Source organism: Balaenoptera acutorostrata, chromosome 3 (assembly GCF_949987535.1).
Source record: "Balaenoptera acutorostrata chromosome 3, mBalAcu1.1, whole genome shotgun sequence".
In the NCBI taxonomy this organism is placed as follows: Eukaryota; Metazoa; Chordata; class Mammalia; order Artiodactyla; family Balaenopteridae; genus Balaenoptera; species Balaenoptera acutorostrata.
This window is the reverse complement of record NC_080066.1, coordinates 152,140,980-152,155,690: the sequence shown is the minus strand read 5'-3', so window position 1 is coordinate 152,155,690 and position 14,711 is coordinate 152,140,980. Positions and strand designations below refer to the sequence as shown.

General features: G+C 41.2%; 1 protein-coding gene across 11 annotated transcripts in view; it reads left to right on the top strand.

The window, feature by feature from the left end:
- The first annotated feature begins 344 nt into the window (after positions 1-344).
- Positions 345-14,711, top strand: part of NUMB (NUMB endocytic adaptor protein) — a 178,835-nt gene continuing 164,468 nt past the window's right edge. For 4 of the 11 annotated variants that reach the window (XM_007184417.3, XM_057544233.1, XM_057544228.1 and 1 more), the window contains exon 1: positions 541-671. The gene's annotated coding sequence lies outside the window, so the exon portion shown is untranslated. Of the gene's footprint in view, positions 457-538; positions 672-14,711 lie in introns of those variants that run through there. The other 7 variants (XM_057544234.1, XM_057544232.1, XM_057544231.1 and 4 more) reach the window with 4 other exon arrangements.

The following is a 14,711-nucleotide window of genomic DNA, read 5'->3' as shown; positions in this document are numbered from 1 at the left end:
TCCAGAGTCAACTCTACCACAAAGAGTTAACCCTTCCCCTCGGACGTGAGCGTCTGCCCCTTCCTTGCTTTCTACTGCGCAACCAAACTGTGCCCCAGCTCGAACCAACCATGGCGGTCACATCATTTCCCAGTTGACTTAACAGACACTTTCGGCAGCCTATCAGAACTTTGAACTGCCCAACCATCAGCCAATTACAACTAAAGCTTGGTCTAGGACGCTCCAAGTCCGGGAGGGGGGGTAATACCGGGTCAGGAAAAGGGGTGGTAAGAAAGCTTTGACGGACGGGTAAACTAAACCAATAAGAGCAGAGAGCTGCCGCCCCACTACCCAATGGAGAGATAGGAAGTGTGAAGCGGGGTGGGCCTGTTGTCATGGGGGAGGTGGTGGCGCTAGGTGGCTACTGGCGCCCGAGGTAGAGGCAGTGGCACTGGAGTTGGCCGGGGGCAGCGGCAGGTGAGTACCGGTTACGCTGACCTGAGGTCTGGGGGCAGTCGCGGGGCGGAAACTCCAGCTCGGCGCTCCCGAGGCGGAAGCCAGCGGAAGGGGGCCTGGACTGCGGGCCGGGTCGGGCCCCGGTCGGGGCCAGGGCGGGGGCGGCGGCGAGTTCGCACTGACTGGGCTGGTGGGAGAGCCGCCCGGCTCCTGGCGGCGGAGTTCGTGGTGGCAAGGTAGGCTGGGGCCGGACCCAAGCGGGTCAGGCCGGGAGGTCCTTTGGGACGCTTAGCTGCGCGGGTCTGGGGCACTGCCCGGCGTCCGGTGTGTGAGGGGTAGGTCCTTGGGGAGACGGGGGTGTCTGGGGTCCCAGAGAACGGGGTGACCGGTTACGACCTGGTCCGCGGGCGGGGTGACTCGGGAATACCCAGGACAGCTTGGGTGCGAGGAGGAAGGGGAACCCGGGAGCCCGGGAGCGGCCCGAGAGGAGAAAGCTGGGGGGCCGGGAGACTGGGAGTGGCCCGGGTCCGAGGGAGAAGGGAGGCCGAGGGCGGCCGGGGTCCCAGCGAGGGCGTTGAGGAAAGGCAGGGAGGCACCTGGGGATCCTCCTGAGAAAGGCGGCCATCCGAGAGAGGAGCGCTCTTGGGGTTCTTGCGGGGCTTTGGAGTGTCGGACCCGTGGAGACCTTGAACAGCTTGGGGAGGAACGGGAGCGCCCTGCCCCCCACCGCTGGTCTGGGATGGGAAATCCAAGACTGGCCTGGGAACTCCTGGGTCTGAGGGTCCCCGGGAAACCAGGGTTTTGAAAAAAGTCCTGGAGGGGTAGCTTGGGTTTGAGACTGTGGTGAGGGGTTTAGCTGAGGAATGGAAGTTCTCTCAGTTGGAGATAAGTCAAGCAAAATGACACGGGGGTGGGCGGGAGAAGTTGTTTCCTTGTAGGAAGGGAGTGGGAGGTAGGGCGTAGTAGGAGGGAGCGAGAAAGTTGCTCAGGAAGAGACTAGTGGTCTTGTGGAAACTGGCCGGAACAGTAGATATGAGAAATTAACATGGGGCCCTTAATCGGTTCTAAGGACTTTAGAAATAGAAGAACCTTCAGCTTCATAATACTAAGATGCCATCTAGGACCAGAGAAAGGGTTCTAAAAGTAAGGTTGTGACTTACATTCCAATGCTTTAGAAAAGAAATTTGTTTTAGGACGCGAGCAATAATGTTAGAAAATAAGGACATTGACAAGATGGGGAATTTGAAAGGGGAAAAGGGGATAGCTGAACTAAAGGAGTGGGACCGGGGACTTAATCAGAAAGAAGAGAGGCATGAAGAGGACAGGCTTAACTTTCGCCAAATTAGAAATAAATTTGAATTCTAGTTCTACCACTTAGCTTTGACAGCTTAACCTCTCTCTGTGTGGAAGTTTCATCTGTGTAATAGGGATAACAATACTTCCTACTTCTTAGGGTTGTATTTTCACATGAGTTAATATCTGTGGAACTTTTAGAATAGTGACTGGCACAAAGTAAGCACTGTACTGGATTATTAAATGTGTAGAGGATAAAGAAAGTCCTGAATTCTTTAATGTGTTGTTCTCAAACTTTAACTTGAACCAGAATCACCTGGACGGCTTGCTAAAATGTAGACTGCTGGCTCCACCCAGAGTTTCTGATTCAGTAGGTCTGGGATGGGGCCTGAGAGTTTGCATTTATCTCAGGTGATGGCTTCTGTTGGTCAGGGGAACCACTTGCTATATTGAAAACAGTAGTAATGTAGCAACCTTAAAATACTTGTCTACCCTGCTAGAGACAGGTAGAAGCAAATTGCAAAGAAAAGATCTTAATACTGTATAAGGGATGCCCTATTTTAAGCCTGTGTTTTTCAAACTGTGGATCATGATTTATTAGTAACTTATAAAATCAATTTAGTGGGTTAAATTGATTAAAAATAAAATAGAATAAAAATAAAATAGAATAGAACAGAACTGACTACCATTGTACGTGGCAAGGAAAAATATTGTTTTGGGAAATTTTGCTCATACATGTGTATACTAGGTCACAATGTAAAATGTATTTCTTACATTAAAAGGAGTTTGTAAAACTGTTTTGAGCCATGCACTGCAGCAAAAGCAGCCCTTCAGTAGGGACATCCAGGGACTGGGTTTATTGTTTATTTATTTTTCTTTTTGTGGTAATTTTCTCAGGTGTTGATACATTCTATTAAATTTCTTCAGTTTCTGATTTGGTTTCTCCTGTGTTTGCCTTATCATACATTGTGTTGTGCTTCTTTTTAAATACTGAGAATCTTTAGCATGAGGACTAAAGGGAATTTGAGGTAGAGAGGTGAAATTGAGTGGTGTTTCTCAGATGTGGTCCACTTTTGTTTCACTCATGCCCTCTTGTTTACCTTTTCTTTTTTACCAGTGTACTGTAAAGCACTGTCTGTAAAAAACCTAAGTATACACAGACGTGTTGACAGTAAACAACCAACACAAATAGACTGGTTTGAGAACAGTTCATGTATAGAAAGTAAGCAAAAACCAAATAAGACACATTTCAAAAGAGAAAAGCAAAAGGGTGTTTCCTTTTTAGAGAGTAAAGGAATTCTAAAGTTTTCATGGCCTTAATACAAAATATGTAATATAAAAGCATTTTTAAGGGAACCAGATATACTTGTGTATTTTAGATTTCTAGGTTTTTGAAGAGAGGAGACATAGTAATAATGCTCAGATGCACCTGGGATAGAGTTTTAACTACAAAGTAAACAGTTTATTAAGCAGGAGCTTTTGTTTTGATGGTTTTCTCCCTTGAGAATGATCTGGATGTGGCATAGAGTTGTAAATTTAACTTGTTTGAGGGACCCAAATGTAATCTATATACTTATTTTAATCTATATTAAGAATATATATGTATGTTTTGTGCTGTTCTTCGTTTGATTTTTCTTCTGTAAGACTAGATGGTTTATATTTAGAAAGAGTTGATTTATGTTTGTTTTAATGGACATAAGGACAGAGAAAACAGTATTGAAAATTGAAAGAGATTCTTACAGCTCTCTTTAAAATCTTTAATCTAGGGGATTTATAACCCTTTCATTAATGTTTTATGAAATTGTGAAGAAACTTTTGGAGTAGCTTTGCATCAGGATTTTTAGATTTTTTTCTCTCTCAAAAATAATTTTTAGTTCTATTTCATGTTTTTATTATATTTTATTAAAATTTTAATTTTTGTTTGGAAGACTATAAAACATGTAATTATTTCATTTTTGAGTTGAAAAACGTAAGCAGTCTTTTCATAAAACAAATTTACTAATTTTTTGTGACAAAGGTTCCAAGGATGAAAGCTTTTGAATTCCTTGCTTTGAGTTAAATGAAATATCCCTACCACCAAAATGGTTGTTAAGTCATTGTACAGTTGATGGGCACTTTTGTACAGATCATTGTTCTTTACTAACTGATGGAAGAATGTAAAATCTTAGTAATCGAGTGTGGGAAAAATATAAAATTCATTCTTCATAATTGTGGACATTAACTAGTTTGATTACTTACTTGCTTTTTAATGAATGGACTTTATTCAGTTGACTTATTATTCACCCATAATTTAATCATACTTATCTAGGAATAGCTCTGATTGCTCAACCGTTTTTACAGTGAGATTTGTTAATCTGTAGTTGAAAAAATGGTGGTTTTTAAATCCCAGAGAAACTGCTTCTGATGGTACAATTTAGTGAGGCTCATTTTCCAGTTTCAAAGATTATTCAGGTAAATGGTTTTTAAAAGTGGAAGTTCAATTAACACTAGTTAATTAAGTTTATTTTCTATTTCAATAAAGTTTTGTCTATTACAAATCGCTTCTGATCTGCTTTCTCTGCTTCTTTCTCTTCAACTACTCATACAATAAATCCTAATGGAAATGTGCTGCCTGAAAATCTAGTTCTGTGAAAGTACAAAACCCCAATGTCTGGTTTTTAGTTTGCTGGGAGAATTCCTTTTATCAGAAAACGTCCCTTGGTAAACTTATTACCTTAAAAAAAGTCTTTTAATAGAGTACTTGGAAAGCTACGTTTTATTTTGGACTTGCCAAAATACATCTATTGTGTTTAATAAATTTTGATTTCTATGGAATGGATCTTGAGTTCTGCCAGTTTCTGAACTCTGATATATGTTTCCTTGGTGGGGCTAGGGAGAAAGGAAACAATTGTACTCTTTCAATTAAAAAAAAATTTTTTTGCTATCTTATTTTTTATCTTGACATTATGATAAATCCTTTATTTGCAAAGAAATACAATTTTTTGAAAATAAAGAAAAATTTATTTGCAAAGAAAATTTATATTCAGTAATATAACGTATTGGAAATCTCATTGTTAAAGATGGAAATTCTATATAAGGCTTTAGGATGTTTGTTCAAATATGAGACACAGGTACTGATAAATAGGATGTCATTATCATATTGCCATATATTTTTGAGAATATAAAATATGCACTTGGAAATCTTGGGGCAAAAGGTTTGAGACTAAGGGAGAATGAGGAGAATACTGATATGTTTAAGGAGGAGTCGGAGGATCTGCAGGAAGTATGTCTAGAGGAGTGAGCCTTTCTTGGCAGTTTTCCTGGAGTGACATATGTAAAGGAGGATGATCCTATTTGCAACATTCTCGCACGGACATATTTTTCGCTCTGCTTGTTAGAACTCTTTCTTTGTTGTGTTCCACTCAGGAAAGCATGTCAGAATACAAATGAATACACTGAGAATTGCTAGTCCTAGGATGGGAGCCTTTGCAGGACCATGTGGATTTAGAAGGCTGGACACTTGTCTCTGCTTCTCCAGTTCTTGGGAATAGGTGCCCAACAATTGTAACTAGGCCAGGTCTTCCCAGTTGTCCTTTCTAATGGAGTCTGGGATTAGGCAGTAGGAAGAGACTCCCAGTCATCTTAAATGGATTAACCAAGGGGCTGCTTAATAATTAATGTTCAGTGACTTCCCTTTCTCTACCGAAACTCTGTTTCTCCCTACTTGCTTGCTGATACCTTACCTCAGGATCAAAGTCTTGAGTTCTCTGATTAGATAGCAAAATATTAATTGTGGTAACTTGTTTATATTAAGGTGGATATAGTTAATTAGGAAAATGATTATTATCCAGTTTTTTTCCAGTTTAGTTAGGGAGGAAGAGGGATTTAAAGCCGTAGAACACTGCTTGGCTCCTGAATAAAGGCAAAGTCAGGGAAGTCGGGAACACAGAAAAAGCAAAATTTATATCTTTAAGATTGACTACCTTTGACCTTAGAAAAGTAAAAGTGATGCTTTTGTCCTGGTCAGCTGTGCACAAGTACTCCATGGGTACCTTTCAATTGTGTCATGTGGTACTGCTTTGCATAATTTATAAGGGTTTATTTACTTAGTTTTTTTTTTTTAACTTTGGGTTTATTTATTTACTTATTTATTTATGGCTGTGTTGGGTCTTCGTTTCTGTGCGAGGGCTTTCTCTAGTTGCGGCAAGCGGGGGCCACTCTTCATCGCCGTGCTCGGGCCTCTCATTATCGCGGCCTCTCTTGTTGCGGAGCACAGGCTTCAGACGCGCAGGCTCAGTAATTGTGACTCACGGGCCCAGTCGCTCCGCTGCATGTGGGATCTTCCCAGACCAGGGCTTGAACCCGTGTCCCCTGCATTGGCAGGCAGATTCTTAACCACTGCGCCACCAGGGAAGCCCAGTTATTTTTAATATAGCTGACTTTGTTATCAGGAATTTTAGCTCCCAGTATTATTTCATCAAGATAAACTTTTTTTTCAACCTAGAATGTCACGGAATCATAGAATAGCCTGATGATCACAGAAGTATATTTGTAACTAGCATATTATGAAATTGAAAAAAACATCATTTGTGTTCTGAGAAAGAATGATAGAATGGAAGAAAAATCCAAGTTTTATCATTGTATGACCATGTTTTTGAATCCTGGATCTGTCATTTACTAATTGACTAATTGGGCAGTTTATTAAATCTCTTGTAGCCTCAGTTTTGTCATCTATAAAATAGAGCTTATCCTTCTTAACTAAGCTGAGAATTAAATGAAAAGCATTTTATATAGTACCTTGCTTATAGTGGGCACTCAACACATGATGATGTTAATTTTTTTTATTAGTAATTATAACAATATTAGACTTCTCTTTCTAGGAAGGGCTAATATCCCAGATACTGTGATTATAAGCAATGTGGCAGTTAGAAAAACTGGAATTGACTTTATTTATTTTTAAATTAATTAATTTATTTTTGGCTGTGTTGGGTCTTCATTTAAAAATGGGGTCATCTTTTATTATTGAGTTATGAGTGTGAAAAACCTTTATATGTTCTGGATACAAGTCCCTTGTCAGATGTATGATTTGCAAATATTTTCTCCCAGTATGTGGCTTGTATTTTCACTTTCTTCCTTTCTTTTCTTAAATTAATTAATTAATTAATCTTTGGCTGTGTTGGGTCTTCGTTGCTGCATGCAGGCTTTCTCTAGTTGCGGCAAGCTGGGGCTACTCTTTGTTGCTGTGTGTGGGCTTCTCATTGCGGTGGCTTCTCTTGTTGCGGAGCACGGGCTCTAGGTGTGCGGGCTTCAGTAGTTGAGGCACACGGGCTCTGTAGTTGTGGCTCGCAGGCTCTAGAGCACAGGCTCAGTAGTTGCAGCGCACGGACTTAGTTGCTCTGCGGCATGTGGGATCTTCCTGGACCAGGGTTCGAACCTGTGTCCCCTGCACTGGCAGGCGGATTCTTAACCACTGCGCCATCAGGGAAGCCCCTATTTTCACATTCTTGATGCACAAAACTTTTTTTGAAGCATAAAACTTTTTCATTTTGTTATAGCGCTATGTTTGTGCTTTTGGTATAATATCTAAGAAACAATCGCCTAATCCAAGGTCATGAATATTTATGCCTATGTTTTCTTCTAAGAGTTTATACAAATTTTAGTTCTTATGTTTAGTTCTTTGATCTATTTTGAGTTAATTTTTGTGTATGGTATGGAGATGGGGCCCAGCGTAATTCTTTTACATATGGTTTTCCAGTTGTCTTAGCACCATTTGTTGAGACCATTACTTTTTGTTTATTGGCTTGTTAGAAAAGTTTAATAAAATTTTCTGCTTTGTTACTGATTCTTTGAAGTAGCATTTTGTTGGCCTTTTGGTCTAGTGTGGCAGTTGGGGTCATGGTGCTGCGGGAAGCAGTTTAGAGTTGCAAGAATGGGTTATAAATGAACCCACTGATTTAAATATATGGTTTTCTAATTTCATCTTTACATTACTTTATACTTGAATACTAAATGAAGTTCAGTTGCCGTTTTTCTGCCTCCTGGGCAACCATGTCCCATAGTTCTGCAGAAGCTTCAGTGCTGGACCGTTTAATGGAAATCAGGGTCAGATTTTTAAACATGTGACTTAAAAGAAGAAAAGCTTCTATTATGACCCCTTTTACTACCCCTCCCCCCTTTTCCTTCTTTAACTCACCTATCCTATTACCTTTTTATCTTAAGAAGACTCTTCTTTTGGATTATTAACAGATAGTCTTTTTCTGAAGGAAGATCAAATACTAAGGCTTTTTTTTTTAAGTTGGAGATTGAAGGAAATGTTTTGTAGTGACGATTGAAAACATTATAGAGAAATTATAAGTATTTTTGTTAACCTTGGTAAATTTAAAATCCAGAATTAATATCAATAATATCAAAGTTTCCTTTTCCATGTAATCCTAGTTGAAGGTTAGAAATAGCATGGTATTTTCCTTTCATTTAAAAAATAATAAAAATACAGTTATTTTACAACTTGTGAGATTACTTAGCATTTTGAAAGAAACATTATTTATAGAACATTTAACTCTAAATTGGGCTTTTAACTTTTTTCCTATGTTTTAAGAGGCATTAATTATTCTCTTTTGGAGGTCTTACAAGCAAAGGGAAAAGTATACATCTTTTACAGAGTATTTGAATTTTGTGTCTCATCTCTATTTGTAGAGTTCTGCTTCTTTAGAATATGAGGCCGGTACTTTGCCAAGAAAGAGCTAATTTCCTGGGAAATCAGATTGCTGGCTTGACTTCTTGCTGTGCCTTTCCCTTCTTCTTTTGTTGCTTTGTAAAAGAGCTGAGCTCAGTCCTGTGGAAAATCACTAAATTATCTAATTATTTTCCCCAGTTCAAATTAAACATGATTGGTATATATTTGCACTGCATTGAATTTTGTGAGTTTTTCTTGTTATAGATTTGTTAGCATACCCTGAAGGACTTTGACTTCATTTGCTGAGTTGGCTGTTCGTATCTGAAATAATATAATACTAATGGTGTGTTCCTTTAATGAATGTTCTTATTCTTTTGGTCTCTTTTTCCCCCTCCAGTAGACCTAGTTAGTGAGGGGTATCACTTGTGTTCTTACAATAAAACCCAGACACTTGTGAAATGTAATGCTAGTTTCTATGATGTTGGCCCCGAATTATTATTTTTAATGATGTTAACATTTTTTGTTTTTAATTTTTCTCATTGCATATTTTACTGTATACATAATTTTGAACCTTTTATTAACATACATTTTAATATCATTACAATTACTTTAAAACAGTTTAAAAGAGCTGAAGAATATTCCAATAATGGATACAGCATTTATACAACCGGTGTCCATAGTGTTCATATTTAGATTGTTAATTTCCAATTATTATAAACAAAACTTTAGTGAATATGCGAAACCAAATCTTTGTCCACATTTCCGTATTTTTTTTTTTTTTTAATCTATATCTTTTTGGCTAAGCACTATGTGAGTTGTATTTGTCTGTGCTTTCCACGGGACAGACACCACAGAAACTTTTTTTTTTTTTAATTAATTAATTAATTTTTTTTGGCTGTGTTGGGTCTTCGTTTCTGTGCGAGGGCTCTCTCCAGTCACGGCGAGCGGGGGCCACTCTTCATCACGGCACGCGGGCCTCTCACCGTCGCGGTCTCTCTTGTTGAGGAGCACAGGCTGCAGACGCGCAGGCTCAGCAGCTGTGGCCCACGGGCCCAGCCGCTCCGCGGCATGCGGGATCCTCCCAGATCAGGGCTCAAACCCGTGTCCCCTGCATTGGCAGGCAGATTCTCAACGACTGCACCACCAGGGAAGCCCTTTTTTTTTTTTTTTTTTTTTTAAAGAGGGTGAGAATCATTGTTTTGGACCTCTAAATTTTCAAGAGACACCTAAATGATAATGTGATAATGTTGGGATATGGAAAGCTGGAGTTTAAGGAGAGGCACTGCTGGAAATTGTCATTATATAGATGGGATTGAGAGCCATGAGGAAAGGGTGAGATCAACTATCTGGTCCTCAGCTTGGAGGAACTCCAAATATAGCTGTCTGGTGAAGGAGGAAAAGTGACTTTTATGTAGGGGGAAACCAGGATTTGTCATGTCATGGAAACCAAGAGAGGAGGGAAGGTCAGTGCTCATTTGATTTACCAAAATGGAAATTACTGGTGATCCTGTGTTGGTTATTCTCTGTATGTCCCTCCAGATTCATTTTTGCCCTTTTCTTCCCTGCTTTGTGCCTCAGAAGGCTGACCTCTGTTGATTACATGACTCAGGCTTCTTTGCCTTCTTGACTTCAGGTTGCATTCAGCCAGTAGAGGTACAATTGACAGGAGATTGGACAGTAGAAGGAAAAATAGCATATTTATTCCCTTTCCTCCTTCCTGCCTGGCTGAAGTTTAGGCAAAGGTTGCATTTCTCTACCTGTACCTGCATGGTGCCTTTTCTGGTTCTGGTAACCTCAGGCTTCGCAAATGTGAGAGTTTGTACTCTTGTACCTTCTACGAGTTTAGAGGAGTTAATAGCCTCCTGATTGCTAGTCCCTGAGATACACATACACATACAGAGAGAGAGAGAGAGAGAGAGAGAGATCTCCTTAATCCTGCCCACACCTTTGTAAATAGTCTCTCCATTTAAACTCTATTTATCCCTTTAAGAGTGCCATCTGTTTAAGTCTGTTTAAAGGACAGTTTCAGTGAATTTGTGGAGGCAGACCAGTTTGGAGCAGGTTGAATAGTGAATGGAAGATTAGGAATTAGAGATGGTGAGAGCTGCTACTCTTTTGAGAAGTGTGGCTGTAAAGGGTAACTAAGAAATGGGGAGGAGGTGGAGCATAGCTGTGTAGGGAATGATAAGATACTTTTTAAAAAAAATTTTGTTATTTTTATTTATTTATTTATTTTGGCTGTGTTGGGTCTTCGTTGCTGCACGCGGGCTTTCTCTAGTTGCAGCGAGTGGGGGCTACTCTTCATTGCGGTGCGCGGGCTTCTCATTGCGGTGCCTTCTCTTGTTGCGGAGCATGGGCTCTAGGTGTGCGAGCTTAGTAGTTGTGACTCGTGGGCTCTAGAGCACAGGGTCAGTAGTTGTGGCGCACGGGCTTAGTTGCTCCGCGGCATATGGGATCTTCTGGGACCAGGGCTTGAACCTGCGTCCCCTGCATTGGCAGGCGGATTCTTAGCCACCGTGCCACCAGAGAAGCCCCGGGAATGATAGGATACTTTTAAAAATATATAAATATGGGAGATAATGGTACATCTTTACATGATAATGGGAATGGTCTTGTAGAAGAGGAAAGATTGATGATACAGGACAGAGAGAATTATGGAAGGAAGGAAATCTTTATGTGAAAGAGAAATAATACAGAGAGCAAACTCTAATAGTCAGTCACAGATACTCATTTTAAAGTGGGGGGAAAAGGAGATGACTGGTTCAGTTTGGGGGAATGTTACAGATTTGACTGGAAAGAACAGGAAGGTTTCCTCTGATGGCTTCCATTTTCTTAATGAAAGTGTCAAATTAAAAGAGTTGGGAGGGGGACTTCCCCGGTGGCACAGTGGTTAAGAATCTGCCTGCCAGTACAGGGGACATGGGTTCGAGCCCTGGTCCAGGAAGATCCCACATGCCATGGAGCAACTAAGCCTACGTGCCACAACTACTGAGCCCGCGTGGCACAACTACTGAAGCCCGCGCGCCTAGAGCCCGTGCTCTGCAACAAGAGAAGCCACTGCAATGAGAAGCCCGCGCACCGCAACGAAGAGTAGCCCCCGCTCTCCACAACTAGAGAAAGCCTGTGCGCAGCAACGAAGACCCAATGCAGCCAAAAATAAATAAATAAATAAATTAAAAAAAAAAAAAGAGTTGGGAGGAAATGGAGAGGAGGGGAGAGATGTTTAAGAACTGAGGAAAAAGTATAAAGCAGCAACTACAGGGAACTTTTAGAACAATATTGAAACTGGGCGGGACCCTGTGGGGCCCTCCCAGGCACAGAGGCCTTTCCGTGTCCCTGTTTCTTGTTTGTAGAAAAAAGGCTTTCAGTCTGCTAGACCTTCCCTGAGTTCCAAAGGGCAGATTCAAACAGTTGCTAATTGGGGGAGTGTAGGAATGCAGAAAGAAGCCACAGTGCAATGATGGGCAGAGTCCTGGTTCTTCCTCAGAGGATGTGCGTAGCAATTTGATACATACATACCTCTGAGTTCTATAGGAACTAAGGCCCCCCACCCAGGTGGAGTGTGGTAACTTCAGGCTAAGCATAAGCATGTGGACCCCAGACTGGTTGGAACCAGAGGCTGATGATTGAGATTCCTGGAACAACACCCTGTTACCTCATCACCAACCACTCAGAGGAAGGTCACACACCCTGCAGCCCTCCCTGCAAATTTTGTCTATAAAACTTCTTCCCTGAAAACCATCAGGGAGTTAGGGCCTTTTGAGCATGAGCCGCCCCATCCTCCTTGCTTGGTCCTTGTAATAAATTTTTTTTCACTCCAAACTCCAGTGTTTTGGTTTGTTTGGCCTCACTGTTTGTCAGGTGCACGAACTTGGTTGAAGTTGTTAAGTGTGAATTTATGACAATAACCATTCTGCCTGGATATGTTATTTTCTTCAAGATTCCACTGCTGTGTTGCAGTCTTGGAGAAGGTTAGCTGGAGTTTTGCTAGGAGAGTGTGAAGGAGAGAGACATGGGAAACATTGAATTGAGTTCAAGGAGTGATTATATTGTTGGACTGTGAAATCTTAGTTGGATAAAAAAGAGAGGGACTTCCCTGGTGGTCCAGTGGTTAAGACTCTGCGCTTCCACTGCAGGGGGCACAGATTCGATTCCTGGTCAGGGAACTAAGATCCTGCATGCCATTTGGCGAGGCACCCCCCCCCCCAAAAAAAGGGGGGAGTGAAACCAGGAGATTGATAAGGACCAAGTGGAGACTTTCATGAATCGGTCCTCTCATTAAGAACTAAGAATTATTTCTTTCTTTTTTTTTTTTTTTTTTGGCTGCTTTGGCTCTTTGTTGCTGTGTATGGGCTTTCTCTAGTTGTGGTGAGCGGGAGCTACTCTTCATTGTGGTGCGCGGGCTTCTCATTGCAGTGGCTTCTCTTTGTTGCAGAGCACGGGCTCTAGGCACTCGGGCTTCAGTAGTTGCAGCACGTGGGCTCAGTAGTTGCAGCACCCGGGCCCTAGAATGCATGGGCTTCAGTAGCTGCGGTGCATGGGCTCAGTAGTTGTGGCGCACAGGCTTAGTTGCTCCGTGGTATGTGGATCTTCCCAGACCAGGGATCAAACCCTTGTCCCCTGCGTTGGCAAGCGGATTCTTAACCACTGCACCACCAGGGAAGTCCTAAGAACTAAGAATTGTTTCTGACGGCCAGTTGAACAAGTGAGTTGGAAAGATCAAATCTTTTTTATTATGTCTTTCTCATTTATGCTCCAAATGACCAGAATTTGTGAAGACTTACCCACTTGGAACATTCCATTCTAAATAGACAGTTTAAACCCACATTCTAGCTAGATTGAAGTGGGTGCACACACGCACAGTATTAGTGACCTATAGAGCTTTTTTTTTAAAAAATATATATTTATTTATGTAGCTGTGCCGGGTCTTAGTCGTGGCACACTGGATCTTGGGATCTTTGTTGTGGCATGGGGGATCTTTAGTTGTGGCATGCAGGATCTTTAGTCGTGGCATGTGGGATCTAGTTCCCTGACCAGGGATCAAACCCGGGCCCCCTGCATTGGGAGTGCGGAGTCGTAGCCACTGGACCATCAGGGAAGTCCCTGTAGAGCTTACGACTGTGATTTCAAACATGACATTTTTTTATTTTATTTTAACATCTTTATTGGAGTATAATTGCTTTACAATGGTGTGTTATTTTCTGCTTTATAACAAAGTGAATCAGTTATACATATACATATGTTCCCATATCTCTTCCCTCTTGCGTCTCCCTCCCTCCCACCCTCCGTATCCTACCCCTCTAGGTGGTCACAAAGCACCAAGCTGATCTCCCTGTGCTATGCAGCTGCTTCCCACTAGCTATCTGTTTTACGTTTGGTAGTGTATACATGTCCATGCCACTCTCCCACTTTGTCACAGTTTACCCTTCCCCCTCCCCATATCCTCAAGTCCATTCTCTAGTAGGTCTGTGTCTTTATTCCCGTCTTGCCCTAGGTTCTTCATAACCATTTTTTTTTTGATTCCATATATATGTGTTAGCATACGGTATTTGTTTTTCTCTTTCTGACTTACTTCACTCTGTATGACAGACTCTAGGTCCATCCACCTCACTACAAATAACTCAATTTCGTTTCATGGCTGAGTAATATTCCATTGTATATATGTGCCACATCTTCTTTATCCATTCATCTGTCGATGGACGCTTAGGTTGCTTCCATGTCCTGGCTATTGTAAATAGAGCTGCAATGAACATTTTGGTACATGACTCTTTTTGAATTATGGTTTTCTCAGGGTATATGCCCAGTAGTGGGATTGCTGGGTCGTATGGTAGTTCTATTTTTAGTTTTTTAAGGAACCTCCATACTGTTCTCCATAGTGGCTGTATCAATTTACATTCCCACCAACAGTGGAAGAGGGTTCCCTTTTCTCCACACCCTCTCCAGCATTTATTGTTTGTAGATTTTTTGATGATGGCCATTCTGACCGGTGTGAGATGATATCTCATTGTAGTTTTGATTTGCATTTCTCTAATGATTAGTGATGTTGAACATTCTTTCATGTGTTTGTTGGCAATCTGTATATCTTCTTTGGAGAAATGTCTATTTAGGTCTTCTACCCATTTTTGGATTGGGTTGTTTGTTTTTTTGATATTGAGCTGCTTGAGCTGCTTGTAAATTTTGGAGATTAATCCTTTGTCAGTTGCTTCATTTGCAAATATTTTCTCCCATTCTGAGGGTTGTGTTTTCGTCTTGTTTATGGTTTCCTTTGCTGTGCAAAAGCTTTTAAGTTTCATTAGGTCCCATTTATTTATTTTTGTTTTTATTTCCATTT